Source organism: Pinus tabuliformis, chromosome 2_1 (assembly GCF_031772625.1).
Source record: "Pinus tabuliformis cultivar Carrire ecotype Pingquan chromosome 2_1, CPIR1, whole genome shotgun sequence".
NCBI lineage: Eukaryota > Viridiplantae > Streptophyta > Pinopsida > Pinales > Pinaceae > Pinus > Pinus tabuliformis.
This window is the reverse complement of record NC_142299.1, coordinates 890603989-890629904: the sequence shown is the minus strand read 5'-3', so window position 1 is coordinate 890629904 and position 25916 is coordinate 890603989. Positions and strand designations below refer to the sequence as shown.

Genomic DNA, 25916 nt, shown 5'->3' with positions numbered 1-25916 from the left:
ACCTCTTAAAAAAAATACATGCTTTAAACTATAAAACCCACTCAAAAACACAAATTGTAAAAAAAACACAAATGCTTAAAATAAAAAAATTGAAAAATAAATATTAAAAAAATCATTTATTTAAAACATTAAAAATAAAAAATAAAATCAGAAAATAACTGTTGATATTTATTTATTAATATTTTTTTTTGGGTTAACAAAGGAGGGACAAAAACTTTTGACATTCAATGAGATTGGATTACCATGTGACATAGCTTGGGCGGGTTTGTATTTAAGGGGAGGCAAATTCTCTTGTTCCCTATTGCTCCTCCATGGCTTCGGCGGGTTTGTGCTTCGTCTAAGCTTCTTCGTGGTTTCGCAGTCGCTGCGGCATATTTCGTTGCCTGAAGGAAGAACGATATTAAACCACGGAGAAATTTTAGTAACTTGCCTGCAGAAGAGCCAATAGTTCTGTCTTTCGTTAAAGAAAGCATAGATATAGACTTCCGTGGACTGGTTCGTTGTGACTTCTTGGTCTGGTTCTGGATATGGTTGGGGAGTGACTATTGCTTGAATTTCACTATTGGCAATTTGAAAGAGATAACTCGTTGAAGTGAGAAATCTAGTTTCATTATGGTTTAGTTTCCTTCTTGGATATTTATCGGAAAAACAAATTTTATTTTATTTTTTTCCTTCATAAAATAACAAATGTGTGTGTTGAAACGCATGTATGTGCAGGGGTGTGGTCCTTGGTCAATGCGATTGTCAAGGGAGGGAGTTCAGAGGTTTCTGTTTGCATAGGTGTCTTCTTCCTTCGAGGTAAATGGTGTTCATGTTCGCTGTTGGCATTGTATTAATTTCCGCTTTCCATTGAGAATTTAGTCCTTCTTTGTGGATTTGGAATAGCAGTTTTTTTTGGTCCAGAAAAAGGGTGTTGTTGTTCAATTTTTTTTAGTGCCTTATATGCATCTGTGTATGGATATTCCTGACGGATTAGAGGAAGACTGAAAACCCCTTGATATATAGAGAGGCCAAAAACACGAGAGATGTAGAGGCAGAAAAATGTAAACCCTAATTGACGCGAAAAGATACAAGTCGCGGAAGTAATGAGGAGTTCTTTGGTTAATATAGCATTCAGAACAATGGTTTTCTTACATGGCTTCAGAGACATCGTGATCAACACTTGGAATTTGGATGGCCATGTTTACTTTTGACCTTGTATTGATAGGTGTTTTGTAGTAAGATTTAGCTTTTTTTGGCTGGATTTATATTACTAGTTTTGCTGTCAATCATGTCGGTTTCTGTTCCAATTATTTTGTTGGTAGCATGTTTATGGATAGTATTTTGGGGGCTTATACAGCGCTCTCATTGAACAACTCTGCTTTGAATTTTCCATCCAGTTGGTCTGATATTCTTGTTCTATTAGTTAGCTGCTTATTTACCTTTTCGTGAAGATTTAGATTAACATGTTTCTAAAAAGGGAAAAGGACTTGTTTAATAATTTCCAGTTAGCATTTTTGCAAATGTAGATAGTCTTGATAGCTTATAGCAATTAGATGCTTGCTGCAATAGCATCTTTGGCCAAAGTACTTAGCGTTTTAGAAACTTCTGCTGCTAACAACTCTTTGATGCATTCTAAAATATCGCTTTTGCGGCAATATTTGTGCTGAATAAGTGTTAAAATAAGCCTTTGATGCTACAATAGTATGCATTGTCAAAATCCTTAGGGTGATCGAAACTTCTGTTGTTAGTAGTCCTCCGACAGCTTTAAATTATGCCTGTCAAAACAATTTGTGTGTTTAATAATCATTAAATTAATCATTTCAGCGCTATTGTTCTTTAGCCTTACGGATTGTCCATGGTCACTGAGGTTATTCTATTAATGGGTGCTTTGCAGTGAGTTTATTTTTTTGTAAATTTAGGTTCACAGTTTCATTGTTAAAAATTGCACTTGTGCTTTGATTGTTTTTTCATCGTTAGCATCTCTCCAGATATTGATAGTCCAAATGAGTTAGGGACAGCCAGAACTGTGTTTCAATAATATGTGTAGCAAAAATGCTTAGGCTTTGGGGGACTTTGCATCCTAGCAGTGCTTTGGTTCTTGGAGAAAAATAATTGCATTTATAACAGTAGTTTTTTTTGGATGGTTTCGTAGTCTCTGTAGCCAGCAGTTGGAATTTTTATGTCCATGTTTGCTTTTGTCATTGTATTGATAGGTGCTGTGCAATAAGATTCTAATGCTTCTTTGCATGAATTTTGATTGCTGCCTTTGCTGTAAAAATATGTACGTGTGCTTCAATTACTTTGTTCCTATTATGTCTATAGATAGGCTCTTGGGGGCTTTCCTAGGATTTCTTGTTTGTGCTCAGAATCTTTGATTAAATGCCTTTAGTGTTTTCATTAAGTGCTATTAAATACTCACCGTTTAATAATTTTGAGTTCGCATTTGTACAAATATAACTAGTCTTTATAGCTCAGGCTGAGTAGGTACTTGCTACAATAGTGTCTCTTGCAAAAATTCTTGGGATTTTAGAAACTTTTGCTGCGGGATGTTCTTTGTTTCCTTCAACAAAAGTGTCATTTGAAATAATATGTGTTCAATATTTATCATAAATAAGTGGGAAAGTGATTTCATGGCGATATACCTATTATGGTGAGAGGATGGACACCCAATTACCAGGGCATGGATTGGAGATACCAACCAATATGAAGGGCAATCTGCAGTGGATGGCCCTGACCAACAGCAAGTGTGGAAGAAGCAGTGTTATTGGAATCGGTTGATCTGATCTGTTTTGGGGCAAGACCAATTCGAACTGGCCCTCTGAACCGAAAAAGACCAGTTTGGTACCAAACCGATTGATTTTGTCATTGAACTGGTTGGTTCGGTACCGAACCGATCTGGAGACCGGTTCCATTGGTTCACAAGGCCTGTTGCCGCACACTACTCTAACCCCCCCCCCCCCCCCCCCAAAGCTATTTAAACACGTCCAACCCCTTTATTTCACTCACACTATTCATTCGAGTCTCTTGCAATTCTTGAGCTGAGTTCGGTGAGGAGAATTCAGAGAGTTTTTTGCAGGGTTGTTCTGAGGGAGGTTTTTTGCAGAATTGAAGAGTTGATTGGAGTCTTGGAGAGTTGTTGGAGAATGTGTTTGAGCGTATACACACTAAGAAGAGGAACCGTTTGGAGCAAAAACGGTTAAATGACATGGTTTTTGTTCAATACAACCTTAGGTTGAGGCGCAACCAATTGTTGAATAAAACCCCTGAATCAAGCAACATTGTCTTGGGTGACTTTGATCCAACATCAGAATGGGTTGTGGAGAGTCAAGCACCAACATTTGACAATGAAGACCTTTCTTGGTTGGACTTGGACCCACCTCCACAGGATGCAGAGGCAGATATATCAGAAGCACCAGTAGCAGCTTCAGGGCCAGGGGAATCAAGCCATAATCCCATTGCAGACTTGGATGCTACTCATTCTTCAAATGAGGATGAGGAGGATGATCAGGAATCAGATGATGATTGATGATTTGATCATTGATTTGTTGTAGCTCATTCTTCAAATGAGGATGAGGAGGATGATCAGGAATCAGATGATAATTCTGATGATGATTGATGATTTGATCATTGATTTGCTATAGCTGTAGCTTGTAGTATTGTAGGCTGTACTATAATACTATGATCTATCATGTTATTATGGACTATAAAGGCCTTTTAGAGCCTGTTTCTTGATGTTTGTAACATTTTTGGTTCAACGATGTTTTGCACTAAGTGCTATTTTGGTTATATGCACTATTACTTGCTATATAAATGAGTACTTTTGCATATTTGTGTAAATGGGTTGGATTCATATGGATGCACATGAATATATTTGTTTTTTTTTGAATATGAATATTTTATGTGTTTTTGGTAAATCAATTTTTTTGTTTTTGTTTTTGTTTTGTTTTGTTCAGTTTCGGTCCGGTTCCCGGTCCACAAGGTTTTTCGGTTTGATGACAGGTTCAGTTCTGATAACATTGGGAAGAAGTGATAGATTCTTTAAAGCAGGAAAAAGTGGATTTTGGGAATCATGCCCACCGCCAGCAAAACCTAGTGGCAGAGAGAACAGAATCACAGACATCCAGAACATTGCTACTTAGCAAGATAAATTAGCTAGACAGGCTAAAGAGACCAAGGGAAAGTTTATGAAACAAATATAAACAATCACAAACACATGTATTTTTTCCCCTCGAATTTTCTGAGATGAGCATGAACAATCATACATGGAAGTTTTTTTTCAAGAATGCAAGTTTTCATTTTTTTTTGTTATTTCTAGAAGGGTCACACACAAAATTTATGTTAGAATTTTTTGGGAGTTTTTGTAAATAGTTTGGCCTGGAAACAGTGTGTTATTGATCCCAATTATAAATTATTCAGCTTAGCTGTTGATAAGTTATCCATAATTTTGATTTCTTACTCTGAGTTGTTGATTATTGAAGGCAGGGGAAATCAAATAAGGTATAACTTGGCAGAGATAGTTGCCTAAGTAATAAAATTATGGAAATTCCAGTGATTCAGGAGTTTAGGAATTTGAGAGATCCAGGAATTGATCTGAAGTTGGGGCTTTGGGATTTCAACTCGATGGAATACCTGCAAGATTCGGTAATTGCAATGCTGGGAAGTTACTGAAGAAGTTTTTTGTCATATTTTTGTTGTTAGCCAACTCAATCTTTTAGCATCAAGAGGGTTTGTTGCAAGGTTAATTAACTATTTTCAGTTAGAGATAGTTAGGTATGTGGGTAACAAAACTACCTAATGAATGGTATAAAGGGAAGCACTTCCATTATGTTAAATGACTGCGTAGAATAATATTTTATACATTCTACCTATAATATATCATGCATTCATCTTCTCGACAAAGACCAAATCCTTGTGGGGTTGCTAGCTCCACTTGTTAGTGAAATTCCTTAACAATTGACCACCAAGTAGTTTATGACTATTTTGCTTCTTGTGTCCCCACAAATTATATTCAAGAATCTGTAACAATCTTAGAATTTTTTGAGTGCCCACAAACAAAACATGATGTACATCTAATTGCCACATGCTTGTAGTCAAAGTTTTGCTGTTATGTCTTTTCAGTCATCTTTAATTGGATTTCCTCAAGTATACTAAATTTGCAAAGTCCACTTCAACACACAATCGAACATAATCTATAACATGTGTTTTAATATTTTAAGGGGAACATGAATGAATCTTCCTTGTAATGCTAGCAATGAATGTTAGGTAGGTTGTGGGTTCCTCAACAAAGACAAACTTCACAATGGAAAATCCATAAGCACATGGATAGATGTAAGTGTCTTCCTTAATAACGGGTTCTCGACTAAGTTGCACTGATACGGGGTTTGAAATGGATACGACAAATTTTCAAAAAATCTGGATACAATATGACAGGAAACGACATATATATATATATATATATATATATATATATATATATATATATATATATATATATATATATAGAATCTAGATTAGATCTAAAGACTAAAAATACATAATCAATTATCATCTATGATCTGCTGTGTTGCACGGGTACCCGCACCCGGGGGTGGGGTTCTCGAACCCGTCCCGGGTTCCCGCACCCAAGTCCCGGATTCGGGTACGGGTTCTTCTCAGACGCACCCAGAAGAACCGGGTTCTTCTGTGAAGAACCGGGTTCTTCAAAAAAAAAAATTGGGTTCTTAGCCTTTGACGGGTTCTTGGGTTCTTGGGTTCTTCGGGTGCTTGGGTTCTTGGGTTCTTCAGGTTCTTCGGGTTCTTCAAGTTGGGTTCTTCGGGGTTCTTTGGGTTCTTCATTAAAAAACTAATGGGTTCTTCAATAAAAAAAATAATTTTTTTTTATTGAAACAATGAAATTTAAAAAATAAGTTAAAACACCCTAAATCTTAAAGGCAAATATCATATATGAAATATCAAATATCTGATAGACTTAGTCAGATACCGTGATACGCTATACTCATTGTTCTTGGCGGCAGAGCACCGCGACATACCAGTTTCGCAGCAGTGGGCAGCTTCAGCGTGGACCGTGGGCAGCGTCCGGCAGCAGTGGGCAGTGGACCGTGCAGCTTCAACGGCAGTGGACGGTATTTACAAGTTCTTTGTAGAGTCTAGGCCCGTGTTCTCTGTTTTCAGTATAGGGTTTTCTAAAACATGCAAACAGACTCTTTTTCTATGGTAGAATCTTTGAAAGGCAGATGATATATTTTTTATAACGTATTTGATTTGTTTTAATCGAGAGGGGAAATAGAAGTAGAACTTCCAAATTCTGCGATAAAACATTTTACACAACTATATAAAATTATTCAATAGATCAAATTTACAACATAAATCGCCAGATTTGCTCTGCGGCTAAGCCCATAAGGAAATTTTCAGGCTTAATATCTCGATGAAGGAAACTCTTTGAATGCACATATTCAATCCTATTAATCTGCAAATCGAAGTAGTAAAGAAGATAGTTTCAATTCATTTCATGAAATATTTCCATGGCCTCCTATATTTTACTGATACTTCTCTTGGTGAACACCTGACTCAATGGCTAGTGCTACTGGTTTACTGTAAAAAAACTGAACTAAGGAGAGATCCCAAATTAACCAGGAATACCAGGACTGAATAGAGATATCTAAGTGGTTGATGCACACCCTTCAAGTCACATTATTTGCAGCCTTATATGTTTCAGTTTTGGGCTGTAGATAGTTTATTAAACAACATCTACCAATGCCACAGATCACAGTATTTGCAAATGTTCCCAGGCAAACGTATTCAATAAAGTTTGATTTCATAAATGGATTTAATAATAAATACAGCAAACAAAATCACAACTTAAATTTAGGAAGAATAAGCATCATGCAAGAATATACGTGGATCTATATCTAATTTTTTAGAATGTGGGAAATCGCTACTTGAAAGTGGAGAAAGTGAAGCACCAAACAATCACTAAGTTATCAAAACAAAACTATAAAATGAATGATTTGTTCAAAGCAATAAAGCTTTAGGATTAGACGCCCATCAGTTGATCAACAAGCATCAAAACAGTCTTCAATGAGAATTCCCTACTGCAGTAATTAAATAAATCCTCGAGACTTGGTCCAAGTATATCTAGGACCATCACATTAAAATCACCTTCAACACTACACAGTAAAATCGAAATCCGTGATTACAACCCACCAGTATAATCGTAATAACAGATCTGAGATTATATTAGAATTTAGAAGGAATTGGGTTCTGGTTAGAAGTTAGAACAGCTAGTTGTATTGTATCTTCTTTGTAGAGAAAAGGGTATGCCTTCTACAGCCATCTCTTAGTTCTGTTTCTGGCATTCTGCCATATATTACCATCCCACAGTGAAGTAATTCACCCACAAGACTGTGGGAGTGATTAGTTGCCGTTGGAGTGATTACTGATAAATTTTGAAATTTCAATGTCAATGTTGAATGTTCAATGATGTGCAATGTTTAAATGATTATCATTAAAGTTTTCTTGTTTAAAGTTGAAAAAATATACAAATTCAAATTTCACATATATTATTAATTATAAATTATAAATTTATAAAATATAATTATTAAAATTTAATATTATTATATTACCCGACGAACCCACACACCCTGTTTCCAAAAATGCCATCCCCATCCTCGCACCCACGTTTCCTGGCAACATAGATGATCTGTCATGATTCATCATCATCAATTCAACATAAACATTGTCATCATCATTAATGATTATTATAACATTCATGATTCAACATATCATCAAGTTTTTGTTTCAAATTTCAAATTTCAATCATCAAGTTATCAACATGACAAGTTACAACTTACAACGTCATTACCAAAATTAATAATGCATACTACATAGTACAAAGTACAAAATTAACTATGACTGGCAGTCTACTATCATTATTCATAATTCATAATTCATATGGTTGTTCAAAAGTTTAAAAGTTAAAACACCATCATAAATTACTATCATCAAATATCTCTTCCTTCATGCCACTAAAAAGTTCCACATCCTCTCCAGAAGTAGGACTGGGAACATTGCTGCGATGTCCACTTGAAGATCCACCTATTGGTGACTCCGCATCAAACAAATTCATAGGAGACATGGCATTCAATGTCATATCTAAGCCATGCAACTCTGGTTCCACGTCCCATAATTTGGTGGGCCCAAATTTGTATTCATCTCTCTTGTGTGACAGAAGGCGAAGGTTTGAATGAACATACACTAGTTCCTCAACTTGATCTTTTGAGTCGACTTGAGCTTTTGAGGAGAGTCAACTTGAATTCTTGATGATTCCGACTTGACTAGTAGAAGGCTGATTTCACTTTTGGAGCCAAAAACTATAATTTCAAAATTTTCAAATTTCTTTGTTTTTCAAAGTTCAAATGGGACTTGACACAAATTTTCTTTTTTTTGACTGTTAACACTTAAAATATGCTTTACAAATAAATTTATGACTCAAATATACATTATGAAGATTGACTATAGTTACAAAAATCAACACTCTCTCTTAATTAGGGAGGTATTCATAATGACCATCTAGATGTTTCATGTTGATAGAATTTCTCTAAGAAATGGTTATATCAAATCATCATCATCATCATGATCAACATCCACTAGTGGCCATATCTGGGGTGGTACCAAACCCATAGCATACAACATACCAGGACTCACTCCTCTGGAGTGATTGATCCTCAAATCCCAAGGTCTCTCACAAGGCCAAAATGCTGAGATCTCAATTGGCAAGCACTCACTCATCCTTCCTAGTGAGCACTTTGGGCCAAGACCTCACTCAACCCTTCCTTGGTTGGTGATCGAATCTAAATGTTGAAAGGACCTCACTACACCCATATTGGTGTGTGATTAGGTCTAGATGCTGAAGGACCTCACTACACCCTTCCCTAGTGTGTGATCGGGTCCATGACCTCACTACACCCTTCCTGGTGTGTGTTTGGGTCCAAATATTGATAGGCGTCATTACACCCTTCTTGGTGTGTGTTTGGGTCCAAATATTGATAGACCTCATTACACCCTTTCCTGGTGTGTGATTGGGTCCAGACTTTACTCAACCCTTCATGGTGAGTAATCGAGTCTCCTCTGAGAGGCAATCACTCAACCCTGCTTGGTGAGCACTCTGGGCCTCTTAGACCATTCTCCCCATCAGAAGAATGTTCATCCATGCTAGTATCAAAACAACACTCCCTCTCAATGAGACATGTAATCTCCACAAGCCCTAGCTTGTCTCTAAATTACACGAACTTCTCTCTGGGCAACGACTTCGTCAAAACATCAACTGTTTGCTCATTGGTGGAGTTGTATTCGAGCCTTATCGCTTACCTTTGTACCATGTCATGGATTGTGTGGTGCTTGATCTCAAGGTGCCTCATGCTGTCACCTGCACCTGATCAATCAATTTGTAAGTTGCAGTGATACTACTTCATAACTTGTCGACCAAGTTGCAATATACTCTACCATTGAGTGTAGCAGATTTCTGCTTCTTGCTCGTTCAAAAGATCATAATGGAGCCCAAACTAAAGCAATATACAAACTCTCTCTTTCTTCAACACTCCTTGCCGAATTTAAATTCTTGCAGCTGTACTTCTCTGTTTGAGACACCTCTCAAACTATAAATGACTGTGCCATGACCAACTATAGCATGCTGGTGCTTCAACACATGTTAAGCTAAATGCCTTGGCTCAACCATAAAATGATGTGCTTCCTTCATTTGATCCAGTATCTTGATTACATAGGATACCCTAATTGGGTATTCTTTCTTAAGCAGATCTTACCATGGCAATGTTGATTTGCTCCCTCTGACACTAATGCTATCAACTATCTAGTCAAGATCTTTCATCTTGAATTCAACTCCTTCTGAGGCTAAGCAAGGGCGTTCCTGGAGAAGCCTTGACTTCTCCTTCTAGAGGAAATTTTCTGGTCAATGCAACTTCTTGACACATGCTCTTTTGCCTTCGTCAAAGAACAATTCATTTAGGATTAACCTTGATCCATTAATCCACTTGCATCAAATTTGAGGAGCCTGTAGAAAGCCTTCTTTCTGTAGCGTAAGATTTCTTCATATACCTCACAACTTGGGGTAGCTCTCACGTACACTTCTATTTCATTAGAGAAGATGATCTCTACATCCATCTGATGTAATAACAAAAATCATATAGACAATAAACTTTTAACAAGGTGTACCTAACAAAATGTCCCTTAATAGCCTTCTCCATCTTACTGAGGTAATCCTTTGCTTTGTACTTCTTGCTATCCAATCATCCTTTGTCTTGGCATAGATCAAGGCATTCTGCTTCCTCTGAGTCGAGATCTCGTCTAGTGCAATATCTCTCATCACAAACAGTCTCTTTGTCACAAATTTGTTTTTTTCTTCCATCTGCTGCCAAAGCCTTGGTAGCCTTATTATATACTTGCAACCCTCACTAGGAGGCCATGGAAGAACAATTACAACCAAGCAGAATATACAAAGACAATAGACTAATAGGAAAAGAACAACAACAATAATAATCAGGCAAGATACAAAAATACTTATCTTTTGAAAACATGCTTGCTTCCTCTTGGTCTTGCAAATCAAGACCAAATCTAGGGTTTGAGAACCCTAGAATATTTTAAGACTTTCAGTCTTCAAACCCTAGTACTTTACATATTCTTGCAATTCTATGATATTTGCAAGATTCCTCCTTTTCACATTCAAATGTTCAGAGATCAAGATAAAAAATATCAATTTTTTACTATTTCCACCTCAAGAGCTTATAACAATAAACTACTCATCTTTCTTCAAGACAAAGATCCATTTTTCAAATTTCACTGTAAGGAACAGGCTTCAAGATTTAGCACCCATAATTTACAGCGTGGATTTTAGAATTAATATTCTGCAATACTTCATCATTTACTTCCAGGAACTTTTTACTGTTCAAGATCCCCTTTTTTGATATATGACATCAGAATTGTATCCAATGACCATTCAAGGAGCCTTGCAAAAACTTCTCTGCCTTCAATTAGTAAAATATGATATATTGAACTACTTGAAAGATGACTCAACATCTTTTAGTGACGTGACTTAATAGAGCAAGGTTTAATGTGTTCAAGATCCCCTTTTTTGATATATGACATCAGAATTGTATCCAATGACCATTCAAGGAGCCTTGCAAAAACTTCTCTGCCTTCAATTAGTAAAATATGATATATTGAACTACTTGAAAGATGACTCAACATCTTTTAGTGACGTGACTTAATAGAGCAAGGTTTAATGTCTTGCTTTTGAGCATACACACATAACTTACTCTTAGACATTACTTTGTCTTTTGAAACATCATAAATACTTGAGTGAGTGATTCCTTTCAACATAACAGTGTTTGACGATTCCCTCAGTGGGTTTTTTAGACTGCAGGGAATTAAGATTTAATCTTACTGCCATTGATCTGGAGATCACTGGTTTTTGTTGCTTTCCTTAGTGTAATTAGGGTTAGTACAATATTTTTGAAATTCTGATAATTACTTTTGATGTAGATTTTCTTTTAGCTTATTCCAATATATCATTCAACAATTATACTTCATAAATTCAACCATAAAGAATAGTAGATAATAGAGATCACAATACCCAAGAGACGACAAGATTTACTCTGGGATAACCCACTATGGGGAAAAACCCAACAACCTTTTCTAATAAAGAAATTCTTCTTGTTAAATGAGAGACACACCTAGACCTATGGTCAAATCTAGTCTTCTCCTCCAAGTCAAGTCACCCAATTTGATCCTCACTTTGCTCTTGATCTTGCACTTCAGAATTTCGGCCTTCCTGCACCAGCCAATTGCCCCAAATTCCGACCTTGCAATAGTTGCCCTAGTAACCCAAAAATTTTGCCCCCCCTGCAACAATTGCCCTAGAAAAATGCGAGAGAGAGAGAGAGAGGAGAGAGAAAATTTGACCTTCTTTTTCGTCCTTCTTGTCCTTCGCTCACTTGCCCAAAAATGACTTGGGTGAGAGAATATGAATTGCCAAATGGAGGAGCTCGAGCTGCCCTTATATAGTAGTCTGTCTAGGGTGAATGGACGTGTCTCTTGGCTATAGGGCCGACTTGACTTGGAGGGAAGCTGACTTGTCACTTTTGGAGTCAAAATTTTCATTTCAAAAATTCAAATTTACATCTTTAAAAGTCGCAATGGGACTTTGACTCGAAATAAATTTTCTTTTGGCTCAAGCATTTATAAATATTCATTACAATGATAAATACGAGTTCATCAAGTGACCAAATGTACATTATGAAGACCGATCATGGTTACAAATTCAACACTCCCTCTTATCTAGGGAGGTATTCATAATCACTGTCATAGGTGTTCTCAGATTGAACAAATTTCTCTAAAGGAAATTATCCAACATTACCGACATCATCATCTATCATCAACATTTGATAGTGGCTATATCTGGGGTGGTACCAAACCCATGGCAATGTCACCAGCATATCATGTATCACTCCTCCAGAGTGATTGATCCTCAAATCCCTTAGTCTCTACCTAGGCCAAAATGCTGAGACCCTCAACTAACAAGCACTCGCTCACCCTTTCTGGTAGTACTTTGGGCCAAGACCTCAGTCAACTCCTTCTTGGTTGGTGATTCGGTCTAGATCAAGGTTACTTGGGAGCGGGAGCGAAAATGGGGAGCGAGAGCGACATTTTCAAAAGATCCCGGTTTGGGAGCGATTTTTTATATAATATACATTTTTATATATTTTTATATTTTGATGCATATATGTCAACAAAAGCATGTAGAATGATGAATTAGATATAAAAAGCATGAAAAACATAGATTGAATCATATAACAACAACCATCTAGAATTTATATTCTTCATCAACCACGTCCACAAGTTAGTAACATACAACATATTGAGTCTCGTGATTCATCAATCTTAAAGTTTCAAGCTTTCAAAATTCGATATATAACATTTATCATAATTGATCACCAAAGTTGTATTGTACGCTAAGTGCAACCATTACAACAAAGAATATCTAACATGAAATGAAATGAAACAACTTTCAACTTTCACGAACCATCATTTTCATAATTTATTACCAATGAGTTATAATTGCCAACTTCAAACTTAAAACTTAAATTGACATATATTGTTTACAAAAAATATCATAATAAATATGAAAGAGTCAACAATTATTAAAACTACTAGAAACAAGAAAAGACAAGAAAATCTATTATCTACAACTTCCTCTTGCCACGAGAAGTGTCTAATTTCTGAGTAGGTTGTGGCGGTCTTCGAGTCTCCTCCCGCATAGTCGCATGACCAGAACCAGAAGACACATGCCCTCCACTTGAGGATGTAGATGGAGGCAGCGACAAAAAAGGAACAATACTTGGAACTCGAGCACTTGCATTGCTACTGGATGGTGGGGGTGGCATGGTTGTTTTTGCTTCATCATTTCTCATAAGTTTTGCTTCCAATTCTTCAAGATGTATAGTGTCATCCTCCAAATTATCGTCTTTTGGGTGGTTGTCCCAAATTTTATATGTTGGATCCTCATAAGCTTGATCACAATAATGACTCAACAACCTCAAGTTGTAGTGCACATAAACCAAGCTTTCTGCCCGGTTTTCATTGAGTTTGTTTCTTCTCACATTATGTATGACGTTGTAGGTGCTCCAACACCTCTTTGCAGAAGAAGTATTTACAACCTATGAGAGAACTTTTTTTGCCAATTTTGGCAAAAGTCCCATGCCGCCATATGCTTCCCACCATGTGAGAGCATCAAATCTGTCTCTATCTTCCATTGCATGCAAAGAACCAAACAAACCAGTGCAACTGAAGTATCTGCCTAATTTAAGACACAAATTAGCACACTCTTCCTTGTCAGTTACCAACTTGTCTAATGCTTCCTTATATCTTTTAGATACCTCTGGATATGTATGGGGTTTGATCCTAACCCCACCCCCAGGTGCAGGTTGGCCCATCCAAGATGGATAGTAGTATTTTAGCATAAGGATATACGCCCAGGCATGTAGTGGAACATTAAGTTTATTCCACCGTGTACACACACAATTGTGAATCAGTGTATACAAGTTGGGATCATCTTCCTGAACAATATCTTTTATTTGCCCCAACATGGTATCCATTTGCTCATACACCTCCCCAATCACTGGTTTATCTGTATTTGCAAAACGAATCATGCTATAAATGGGCTTGCTCAATTGCAATACTTGCCTCACATGTGCCCAAAATAGACCATCAAGAGCGGTCTCCTCCACTTGCTCAAAAACTTGCTTGTCAGTTGTATTTGTAGCCCTGTCCTTTAATACCTGACAGTGTGGACTTGATAGCATGCTAGCCAATGCTTCTCTTACCTTTAAAAGGTGCTTGAAGGTGAGGTAATAGCTAGCAAATCTAGTCTTCGCAATATTCAACAACTCCAATCTTGAGTGACTACGGAAAACCCATGGGTATTGCTATGTTTTGTAATAAATTATCATTTGTTTGCCTCTCTTGTACGAATCACCAATCCATATATATTGTTGGTTTTTGTCCTTAATAATATCATGCATCAAAAGGTTCATTGTGTGAACCAAACACCTAGACCAAAAATCGCTCCCGGAGTGGTCAAGGAGCAACGACTCCCCTAATTGCTCCCTAAAAACCATGGAGCCTTTTTTTTAAAGGGAGCACACTCCCGACTAGCTCCTGAGCGGAGTGCGAATTGGGAGCGAATTCGTGGGGGGAGGCACTCCTGCGCAACCCTAGTCTAGATGTTGAAAGGACCTCACTCCACCCTACTTTGGTGTGTGATCAGGGTCCAAGACTTGACGCCACCCTTCGGGTGTGTGATCAAGTTCCAGATGCTGAAGGACCTCACTCCACCGTGCCTAGTGTGTGATTTGGGTTTAGGACCTTACTCCATCATTCCGGGTGTGTGATTAGGGTCCTTCTTCAAGAGATACTCACTCAACACTGCCTGTTGAGCACTCTGGGTCCCTTGGACCTAGTCCATCTGTGCTGCAGATATGTCAACACTCCCTCTCATGGAGAGGGGTAATCTCCACGAGCCCCAACTTGTCTTTGAAGTACACAAACTTGTCTCTTGGCAATGACTTCGTCAGAACATGAGCTATTTGCTCATCGGTGGGGATGTACTCGAGCCTTATTGCTCTCCTCTGCACCATGTCACGGATGTAGTGGTACTTGATCTGAATATGTTGCGACTTGTCATGGAACAAGAGATTCTTTGAAAGTTTCACACAACTTTGTTTATCACATATGGAGCTACCAATATGGAGTTGGAGCCTCTTAAATTCTGAAGTTAGTCCCCATGGGAGTCGCCATGGACTTGCAATCCATCATACCGAATCTTTGAAGGATCTCTAACACATACATTCCTTGACCAAGGAAGACTTCACCAAGTTTCTGCCATACTTCTAATCCCAAGTAATAGTGCATCAACCCAAGATTCTTCATGTCGAACTCAAAAGCCAACTACTTCTTGCACTGAATGATAAGAGGCTCGACACCTGTCAGAAACAAGTTATCAACATATAATAGTAAGATCATAGGTGCATTCTTCACAACCTTAAGGTAAAGGGTTGGATCAACTTCGCTCTTGGTACATCTTAGTGTCGTCAGATAGCTGTTGATACGAGCATACCAAGCTCTTGGAGCTTGCTTGAGTCCATACAAGGCCTTTTTCAACTTGCAAACATGAGACTCCTTTCCATATACCTCAAATCCTTGAGGTTGCTCTATGTACACCTCTTCCTCAATTACTCCTTTGAGGAAAATAGTCTTTACATCCATCTGGTGTAGTTCCCATCCCATAGAAGCAACAAGTAAAATGATGGATCTAATGGAGGTGTACCCAACAACTGTAGCAAAAGTCTCATCATAGTCTTCTCCCTCTTCCTGGGAGAATCCCCTAGCCACAAATTGTGCCTTGTATTTGTCAATTCAGAGTTCATTCTTCAAGCTCATTGATTGACCCACATTCTTGATAGTGTAGAGATTCATTAGGGCATCGTACATCTTCTTTGAGGTATCAAGATTTGCAATGTAGGGAACCAAATGATACTTTATGGAGTCTACTATGATGCTCATAACATTGATGTCATCTTCCTTGAACTTCGCTTTTCTTGCATCATCTTCTGGTTTAGTAACCTTCCCTATAACGATATCTAAAACCTTGTTCTTGGCAAGAAGAATGTCTATTCTAACTTTCAAATCTCTGAAGTTTGATGCTCCCTCTAGATTGTTTTCAAATTTTATAAATGTAGCCATAGAAACCAAACTGCAAGAAGAACTTGAATAAAATGCTCGCTAGGGTTTTGTCAAGGTGATCTCAATGTTCCCTTCTTTCTTCACCAAGCTCTAATATCATGTTGAGTTTCTTTGTGCAGTTAGGGTTAGCACAATATTTTTGAAAATCTGATAATTACGATGTAGATCTTCCTTTAGCTTATTACAATATATCATTCAACAATTTCCTTCATAAATTCAACCATAAAGAACAATAGAACAATAGAGATCACAATACACAAGAGAAGACAAGATTTACCCTAGGAAAACTCACTACGGGAAAAACCCAACAACCTTTTCTAATAGAGAACTTCTTCTTAAATGAGAGACACACCTAGACCTATGGTCAAACCTAGTCTTCTTCTCCGAGTCAAGTCATCAAATATGATCCTGCACTTCAGAATTTTGGCCTTGCTGTACTAGCCAGTTGCCCTAGAATTTCGGCCCCTTGCAACAGTTGCCCCAGAAAATGTGAACCACAGAGAGAGAGAGAGAGATTACTTAACATGTGCGAGTTGCTAGAGAGAGAGAGAGTAGAGAGAAAACTCGACCTTCTTTTTTGTCCTTCTTCACCCTTCTTGTCCTTCGCTCACTTGCCCAAAAATTGTCTTGTGTGAGAGAATTCGAATTGCCAAATGGAGGAGCTCGAGCTTCCTTTATTTAGTAGTTTGTCTAGGGTGAATGGATGTGTCTCTTGGCCAGGGCCAACTTGACTTGGAGGGAAGCCAACTTGTCACTTTTGGAGGCAAAATTTTCATTTCAAAAATTCAAATTTACATCTTCAAAAGTCACAATGGGACTTTGACTCAAAATAAATTTTCTTTTGACTCGGGCATTTATAAATATGTTGTACAATGATAATATTTGGCCTTATAGGACTTTGACCTAATAACAACCTTCTTGATTTTAGAGGTTCTAAGATGTTAGGGATTTAGAATTTATAGTAGAATTTCGTCCTTGAATTTGAAAAGGTAGACAATAACTCTTCTTCAAGCAGAGGGATAAGACTTCCTATAGAGGTTGCTCTTACACTAAGCTTTGATACCATGCTGATTTTCTAAGAGTCTTCTTTACTGATAATTTCTTTTGATGATTTAATTCTTTTTCACATTCTTATTCATGATTTTATCATTAAGCAAATTAAACAGAAGACTTCAACCACATAACATATAAGTCAGTAGGATCATAAAGAGACAACCACACAAAGAACACAAAGATTTACCTTGGGAAAACCCACATGGGGAAAAACCCAACAACCTTTTCGATAGAGAATTCTTCAATTCAACAGAGACACATCTAAGTCAACAACTAGGTCAAACCTCGTCCATGGTCCTCCATCCTCTTTGTTAAGTCAATCCGGCCCAAAAACATACTCTGTTCTTGCCTCATAAATTCTTCTCTACTAGTCGTTTGTTGATTGGTTTAGATCCCAGAATTAGCTCCTCTTAGCTGCTTTAGACATATACTACTGCCTTAGAGATATACTATATGCTGCCTCAGAGATAACCTTTCTAGCTGCCTTAGAATAGGCCGAATCACAAAAGAAGAGAACAAAAGCTATGCGAACTGCCATAGATAAACCTTCACTGGACTTAGATATATTTCATGTGCCTCTTGAACTCAAACTTCGTTCTTGCCTCAGACTAGGCCTCTCATACCTCAGATAGATGCCAGATCTTCTTGGCTAGAAGGAGGAGCGAATTAGGCCTTTATATAGCTTTTATTAGAGGCTGAATGGGTGTGTCTATGCTAGAGCCGACTTGAGCTTTTGAGGAGATTTGACTTGAATCCTTGATGAGGCCAACTTGACTAGGAGGAGGTCGATTTCACTTTTGGAGCCAAAAACTTCAATTTCAAAATTTTCATATTTCTTTGTTTTGAAAGCACAAATGGGACTTGACACAAAATATTTTCTTTTGACTCTTAACATTTGAAATATGCTTTACAAATAAATTAATGACTCAAATATACATTATGAAGACCGACCATAGTTACAAAAATCAGCACCAACTTGGCTTGTGATCCATATTAGTATGCCCCAAAACATTAAATGGAAGCACATGATTACAAAAATGGTTAATGTACCTTCAGATGAATGACCCACCTTCCTTTGAGAAGCATGCGAGATGGGAGAGAACACTCATCAAAGCATAGGTGGAGAGCTCTAATGTAAAGCTATCATGTTAATTTTAGATAACAATGGTATGTTCTATGCTTTAGCACAATCTACTTCAATGTTCCTTTAGTAGCCCAATGACAATTTCCAATTATACCTAGTAGCAATCACATTAACTTAAACACATTGATAGTAAATGCAGATTGAACATAAAAACAAGTGCAGAAGACAAGCTAAGGCAAGAAGACACAAGATATGGCGGATGCCAGGGACAAACCCCAATGTGGGGAAACCCTTTGATCAAATCTTCTTATTATTCATCAATAGTCCAACAGAGAGAGTGTACAAATATCAAATTAACTTGCCCAAAAGAGTCTTGTCAAATCAACAGTCAACAACAGTCAACTGCAACCCTAACTAGAAAGTCAACGGTGGGCAAAGTAGCTCCAAAATGTCCTCCAAGCACCTCAATCAACAATAGAAGAATTTGGCCTTTTAAGAGGGTCAAAGTCAGCCCAAGGACAGTTCGATCAACCTAGTCAAACATTGTTGTAATTTTTGCGGTCAAATGTTGAAGTCAATGCTGCAGTCAAACTGTCCCAATCACCTAAAAAATGGTGCCAATCAATGTGGCCTTCATAAATCAGAATTCCACCCTCTAGATTGAAGGCAACACATGGTCAAACAGTCCAAGTCAACGTTGCCCTGTTCCCTGAAAATTTTGGCCTCCAAAACAGTGCAGAAATTCGGCCTCATGCCACACGTGCAAAGAAGAGAGAGGTTCTTTTTGAGGTGTACGAGCCAATCAAGAGAGGAGAGAGATGATGTGATGTGTTGAGATGTTGTCTAAATGAGAGAGAGGTCACTCCTATTTATACACTTCGTTGAGGGTGAGGAGAGACATCCATTGGGCTTCATGAGCCTACATTTCACTGAGGTCCACCTTGACAATTTGTGCATGAGAGAATAAATTCAAAATTCCATTTTTTCTTGTCAGGATGAGATGATCTTTATATCAAAATTGGACCTCTCGAAAAGAGGAATCCAATGCAATAATCATCTCCATTATATGAGCTGTCCTAAGGTGGAATTTGGCCCTAGTTGCCAATTTTAACACTCCCTCTCAACTAGGGAGAATTCCACTTACCAATCCAACTATCATCATGCCATCCTGTACCATTCTTGTCATCACTGCCCTGCTCTGCTCTGATGAACCATGAAGTAATAATGAAAAAGAAGTGATCGAGAGTGAATTATAAGCTCATACCACTCTCCACTGACTAAAGTCAGTCCTTGATCCCATATCAAGTTGTTGAACACCATGCATCCTAGTCACAGGGAGTAAGATAGTACACGATGCGTCCATCGGTAGTGCTATGGTCCCTAGCCATCTTTTCCCAACTCATTGGCTAGATGAGAGGTACTTCCCATGAGTCCTTGTCTTTATGGGTAGGATGCGTGTCGAAGCATCAACAGGAGAAGGTGAACCAGTCATCCTATGCATATGTCAGTTGTAGGGGAAGGTGAACCAATCACCCTACATGCATGTGTCTGGGTAGGGGAAGGTGAACCACTCACCCTACACACATGTCAACCATAATGGGGTGTCACAGGGCAAGGTGAACCACTCACCCTGTATCTAGCGCACCACTAGGGGAAGGTGAACCACTCACCCTGTATCTAGTGCACCACTAGGGGAAGGTGAACCACTCACCCTATATTTCGCGCATTGTTTTAGAAATCGGCCGAATAGACTCCGAAACGGCTGAGTCAGACTGAGTCATTGCATGACCGGGTCGACTCAGCGGCCAGCTCGGTTTGGTTGGCTCGGTGGGAGCGGCCGTAATGCGATTTTTTTTCTTTTTTGGTTCTTCTTCTTCTTCTTGTTAACTTGGATTTTTGGGGATCCCAAAGCCCATTCTAATGTCCCTTTGGGATCCATTTCCCTCTCCTAAACCCTATAAAACCTACCCAACCCCTCTCATTTCCTCACAACCATCTCATTGCATTTGAGTGAGAATTTGTGAAGAGTTGTGGAGTTTGTTTTTGGAGCAGTAGCTCGGTAACAACCTGGCCGGCTCAGCCAAGTTCGAGCCAACTCGGCCGACGCGGTGGGAGCGGCCGTAATGTGACTTTTTTTTTTAACTTGGGTTTTTGGGGACACCAAAGCCCATTTTAATGTGCCTTTGGGTTTTTTGGGGTTCATTTCCCTCTCCTAAACCCTATAAAACCTACCCAACCCCTCTCATTTCCTCACAACCATCTCATTGCATTTGAGTGAGAATTTGTGAGGAGTTTGTGAAGAGTTGTGGAGTTTGGTTTTGGAGCAGCAGTGAGGAGTCTTGGGCAAGCATTGGAGCAGGAGTGAGGAGCTTGTTGGGCAACCATTGGAGGCAATGCTATTTTTTTGTTTTCATTTTCAGATTTTTTTCCTTTCATTTCCAAGTCAAAAAATGGCACCTAGAGTGAAAGATGCTGCTTGGGCATATGTTGAAATGGTTGATAGTCAAATGCATTGCAAATTTTTCCATAGAAAAATTAAGGGTCATCCTGGGGGCATTAATAGGCCGAAACAACACTTGGCAGGGATTAGAGGCCAAATTACTCCATGTGAATAACCACAAATTGGGGAATTAGGAAGGAGTTGTTAAATAGCTTTGAGAAGTTTAAAGAAGAAAAGGCTAGGCAAAAAGAAATAGAGGTTGAAATTAGGAGGAAGAGGAGTATACAAAAAATGATGGCTACCAACCCCCATTTGATTTTGAGGGTTCTTCTTCTATCCCTTGTACTGATGCATCCAACCCCTTCCGATATGTTCCTCCCTCTTTGGAGTCTATTCAAGAAAAGGGTAAGGGTAAAATGAAAAAGAAGGGTGATGTGAATATCAAAAGTTATTTCATTGTCACACCCTCCTCTCCATCAGATGCACATGGTCCTGAAGCTAGCAGAACTTTGCAGCCCATTTTAGAAGACCATTGGAAGAAAGAATTGAGGGAGACTGCTTGTGATTACATATGTAGATGGCGATATGATGCTGATATCCCCTTCAATGCTTCTCGTTCACCATATTATGAGCCTATGTTTGATGCCATATTTGCTGCTAGAAAAGGCTTCAAAGGCCCTACTATGCATGAGATAAGGGGGTACTGTTTGCAGAAAGAAATTTCCTCCATTAATGAGTATTTGAAAGATTTCAAAGACTCATGGGCAAGAACAAGATGTACCATCATAATGTATAAAGTGTTTTTCGGAATAAGTCACATTGAAGATTTGGGTCGACGCATTTCGAACCAACAAGTGTGGTTCATTTTTAGGACACGATCTACAGTGTACCATCATGTCAGCTGGATGGATTGATCAAAGGAACCGTACCATCATAAAATTTCTTATCTTCTGCCCACAGGGAACCATGTTTCTAAAATCAGTTGATGCATTTGATAGGGTGAACGATGGACAATTGTTGCTTCAGCTATTGGATGAGGTTGTTGAGGAGGTGGGGGTGGCTAATGTTGTTCAAGTCATCACAGATGATGCCTCTAACTATGCGCTGCACATTGCATAGACCTCATGCTTGAGGATATTGGCAAATTAGATTGGGTAAAAAACACTGTAGATCATGCCAAAAGCATAGCAAAATTTATCTACAATCAATCATGGATTTTGAGCCTTATGAGGAGACACACAGGGGGCAGAGATATTATTAGGTCCGCCATCACTAGATTTGCTACTCATTTTTTGACATTGCAATCTATGCTTTCACAACATAGAAACTTGCAAAAGCAGTGATGAATGGAATCAAAGTTAGTGGTCTCTCAAACAGGAAGGCAAAGAATTGAAAAAGAAAGTTAATGAAGAAGTATTTTGGAGAAAGGCAGCAGAGATTGTGAAGGTTGCTGAGCCACTGGTTAAGGTGTTGCGGTTGGTGGATGGGGAAAGATTGGCTATGGGCTTCATTTATGAGGCTATGGATCAAGCAAAGGAGCAAATAAAGAGGGCTTACAAGGATAAAGTGGCTAAGTATGAGCCCATTTGGGCAATCATTGATGAAAGATGGAATAATCAACTCCATCGCCCTATACAGGCAGCTGGGTATTTTTTGAACCCACGATATCATTATAAAGCTCAGGCGGCAGGAGATTTTAGTGGGGAGGTTAGAGATGGATTGATTGACTGCATTGATCACATGATCCCATTGGAGTGTGATCAGCTGGAGATACACCGACAGATCGCAACCTTCAACAAAACCAGAGGTACCTTTGGGAAGAACCTAACAAAGATTGCAAGGGAAGCAGATGAGCCAGGTAAACAAAAATCTCAATTTTCAAATTCTTAATACTTATTTTGTTAAATCGTTTATAATTTGAAAGTTGGATATAATTTGTAATTTTGTTGAGCTAACTCATTACACTATGTTTTTTGCAGCACAATGGTGGGAGGCTTTTGGTAGCCATTGTCCTCAATTGCAAAAGTTTGCAATTCATATTTTGATTCAAACTTGCAGTGCTATTGGGTGTGAGTGCAATTGGTCTATCTTTGAGAGGATTCACACGAAGAAGAGAAACTGTTTGGATAAAAACCGGTTAAATGATTTAGTCTATGTCCAATACAACCTTCGGCTTAGACGCAACCAATTGCTGAACAAAAGATCTGATTCAGATCCCATTGTGTTGGAAGATATCAATCCAACATCAGATTGGCTTAGTGGAGAGTCATCCAGTAGAGTTTGCTTCTGATGAGGAACTTGATTTGGATTTACAGACGGTGGCATCACTTGAACAGAATGTTCAGTTGAATGCAAATCCACTTGTACCAGCCTCAGGCTCATCCCTAAGTCCTCTAGTTGCAGGCGCTTCCTCTGCTCAGCCACGACAGGAGCGCATATCTTGTCTATCTCAGCGTGCAGCTGCTACACAGCCTGCTAGTGCTATTCTACAGTTGCAGTTGGAGATGATGATGAGGAGGAGCCATGGGTTTCCCTGTCTGACTCTGATTCAGAGGTTGAGCCAGATGATGTTAGCTTCTCTAGCAGTAGCTAGTAGTACTAGTCAGTGGTGACTAGTGATGTTTCATAGTTTACTTTTGTTGTAGAGGCCATTTCTAGCCTCCTTGGTTATGTGCTTTTGTTTTGATCTCTATATCATCATCATGTATGTATTGGACAATGCACTGGGTGCCATTTTTATATAATGGATATATTTATGAGCCTACTTTGATCATATGTTGTCTTCTATCTATATTCTAAAGCTTTGTGTTTGGAAACATGAATGAAAATCTTTAAAATTATGTTTTTTTTAATAAAAAAAAAATATTTAATGTATTTTTTACAATGACCGAGTCATTGAAATCAAACCGGCCGAGTCGATATGGAGTCGGAGTTGGAGTTTTAAAACATTGATCTAGCGCACCACTAGGGGAAGGTGAACCACTCACCCTATGGTCGCTCATAGCTCAAAGAAGTACCCCAAGCCCCAGGAGCTCCCAGAGCTAAGTGTCCAACTCATACGAGACCCTCATAGGAGGGTCTTTTCATGACTCCAAGTCTCTCTCGAAAGGTTAAGAATTTGACCTTCCCCAAAGGCTTCGTGAGAATGTCTGCGACTTGCTCATCTGTTCTAATGTGTTGGAGCCTTATTGCTCCCCGTTGTACCATATCCCAGATAAAGTGGTACCTGATATCAATGTGCTTGGAGCGGTTGTGGAACACAGGACTCTCTGATAGGCGAATCACACTCTGGTTGTTGCGAAAGATCACAATGGTATCCAACATGTGCTTAAATAACTCACTGAAGAGCTTCCTTAACCAAACAACTTCACAACAGGCCTTACTCGCAGCAATGTATTCGGCCTCGACGGTGCTTAGTGCAATTGATTTCCGCTTCTTGCTCATCTAAGATATAAAAGTAGACCCCAAAGAGGAGCAACACCCAGGCATGCTCTTACGATCCACAACACCGCTTGCCCAATTAGCATCAGAATATCTATGTAGCCTCAAATTTCCAGTAGTGTATCTCAATCCATAGTGGATTGTGCCCCGGAGATATCTCAAGAGATTCTTAGCAGCAATCCCATGAATGTGATGAGGCTTGACCATATATTGACTCAACGCATTCACAGTGAAGCATATGTTAGGACGAGAGTTGACCAAGAACATCAGGGCTCCCACAAGGTGATGATACTTGATACGGTTTGCTAATCCGGGCCTAGCATCATTTCCACATAGCTTCTTAAAGTTGAGTTCCATCAGAGTCATCACGGACTTGCAATCCACCATCCCACATCTCTCAAGTAGCTTCACAATGTATTTTCCTTGAGAAAGGAAAATTTCACCTGGCTTTTGCCATACCTCTAGCCCTAGGAAATAATGCATCAATCCTAAGTCCTTCATCTCGAACTCGGAAGCCAACTCCCTCTTGCTTTGATGAATGAGAGGGTCCTCACCTGTCAGAAGGAGATCATCCACATAAAGGACCAAAATGAGAGGTCTGTCCTTCTCAAACTTGAAGTATAGGTTCGGGTCAGCAGCACTCCTTGTAAATCCCAACTTCATAAGATAGCTATCGATCTCCTCATACCAAGCCCTAGGGGCTTGCTTCAACCTACATACATGTGTCTCATGATCTTGAACCTCGAACTCTTCGGGTTGTTCCACATCAGTGTTGTGAAAATCGCGATTTTTTCCCTCTTCTGATAAAATCGCGATAATTAAACGAAAAAATTGCCGAGAATTTTGTTGTTGTTGTTGTTGTTTTTGTTTTTGTTTGTTTGTTTGTTGTTGTTTATACTCCGATTTTTATTGAAAAAATCGCGATAAAAACGAAAAAAATCGCCGGGGGTCGCGACATCATAGTTTTATAACATTTTTTTGGGTTTTTTCATGAGCTCATTTGGACAGTTGCGCATGGAGGGAGGAGGAGCTCTTGGAGACCAAGCTGAAGAGGGTTTTTTTCCAAATCTAAGTGCTAAGAGGAGAAAATCAAGAGGAGACCACCGATTTCTCCATAGAAATGGTATGTGGATTAATTTTTTTTTGTTTTCATTGTTTAAAAACATTGTTTTTGTATGTTTTTCATTGTTTTTGGTTGGGAAACTTGGTATGGGCACCATTTTTCTTTTGTTTTCATTGTTTTTAAAGAATTTTTTGTATTTCTTCATTGTTTTGGGTTGGGTAACTTGGTATGACTATGGGAACCATTTTTTTTTTTTTTTCGAAACATTGTTTATGTTTTTTTCATTGTTTTTGCCATTTGGTTGGGTAACTTGGGTTTGGAATGGTTGGGTAATTTGTGTTAGGTTGGGTTATGGGTAACTTGGATTTTCATTGTACAATCATCAATGTAAAAATTAAAAATTAAAATACTAAATTGTAATTTGTAAATTTGTAACTTGTAATTTTGTAAATGCTAAATTGTAATCCTAATCCTTATTTTCCCATAGGTTCACAACTGCACCGAAACACCATTCAAGACTTCAAGTTTGCAACTTCAAAGTT

At 38.5% G+C, this 25916-nt stretch overlaps 1 protein-coding gene across 4 annotated transcripts in view; it reads left to right on the top strand.

Moving 5' to 3' along the window:
* The first annotated feature begins 228 nt into the window (after window positions 1-228).
* ESP1 (hydroxyproline-rich glycoprotein family protein) overlaps window positions 229-25916 on the top strand; it is a 101213-nt gene continuing 75525 nt past the window's right edge. For 3 of the 4 annotated variants that reach the window (XM_089403471.1, XM_089403470.1, XM_089403468.1), the window contains exons 1-2: window positions 230-592; window positions 718-798. The gene's annotated coding sequence lies outside the window, so the exon portion shown is untranslated. Of the gene's footprint in view, window positions 593-717; window positions 799-25916 lie in introns of all 4 variants that reach the window. The other variant, XM_089403469.1, reaches the window with a different exon arrangement.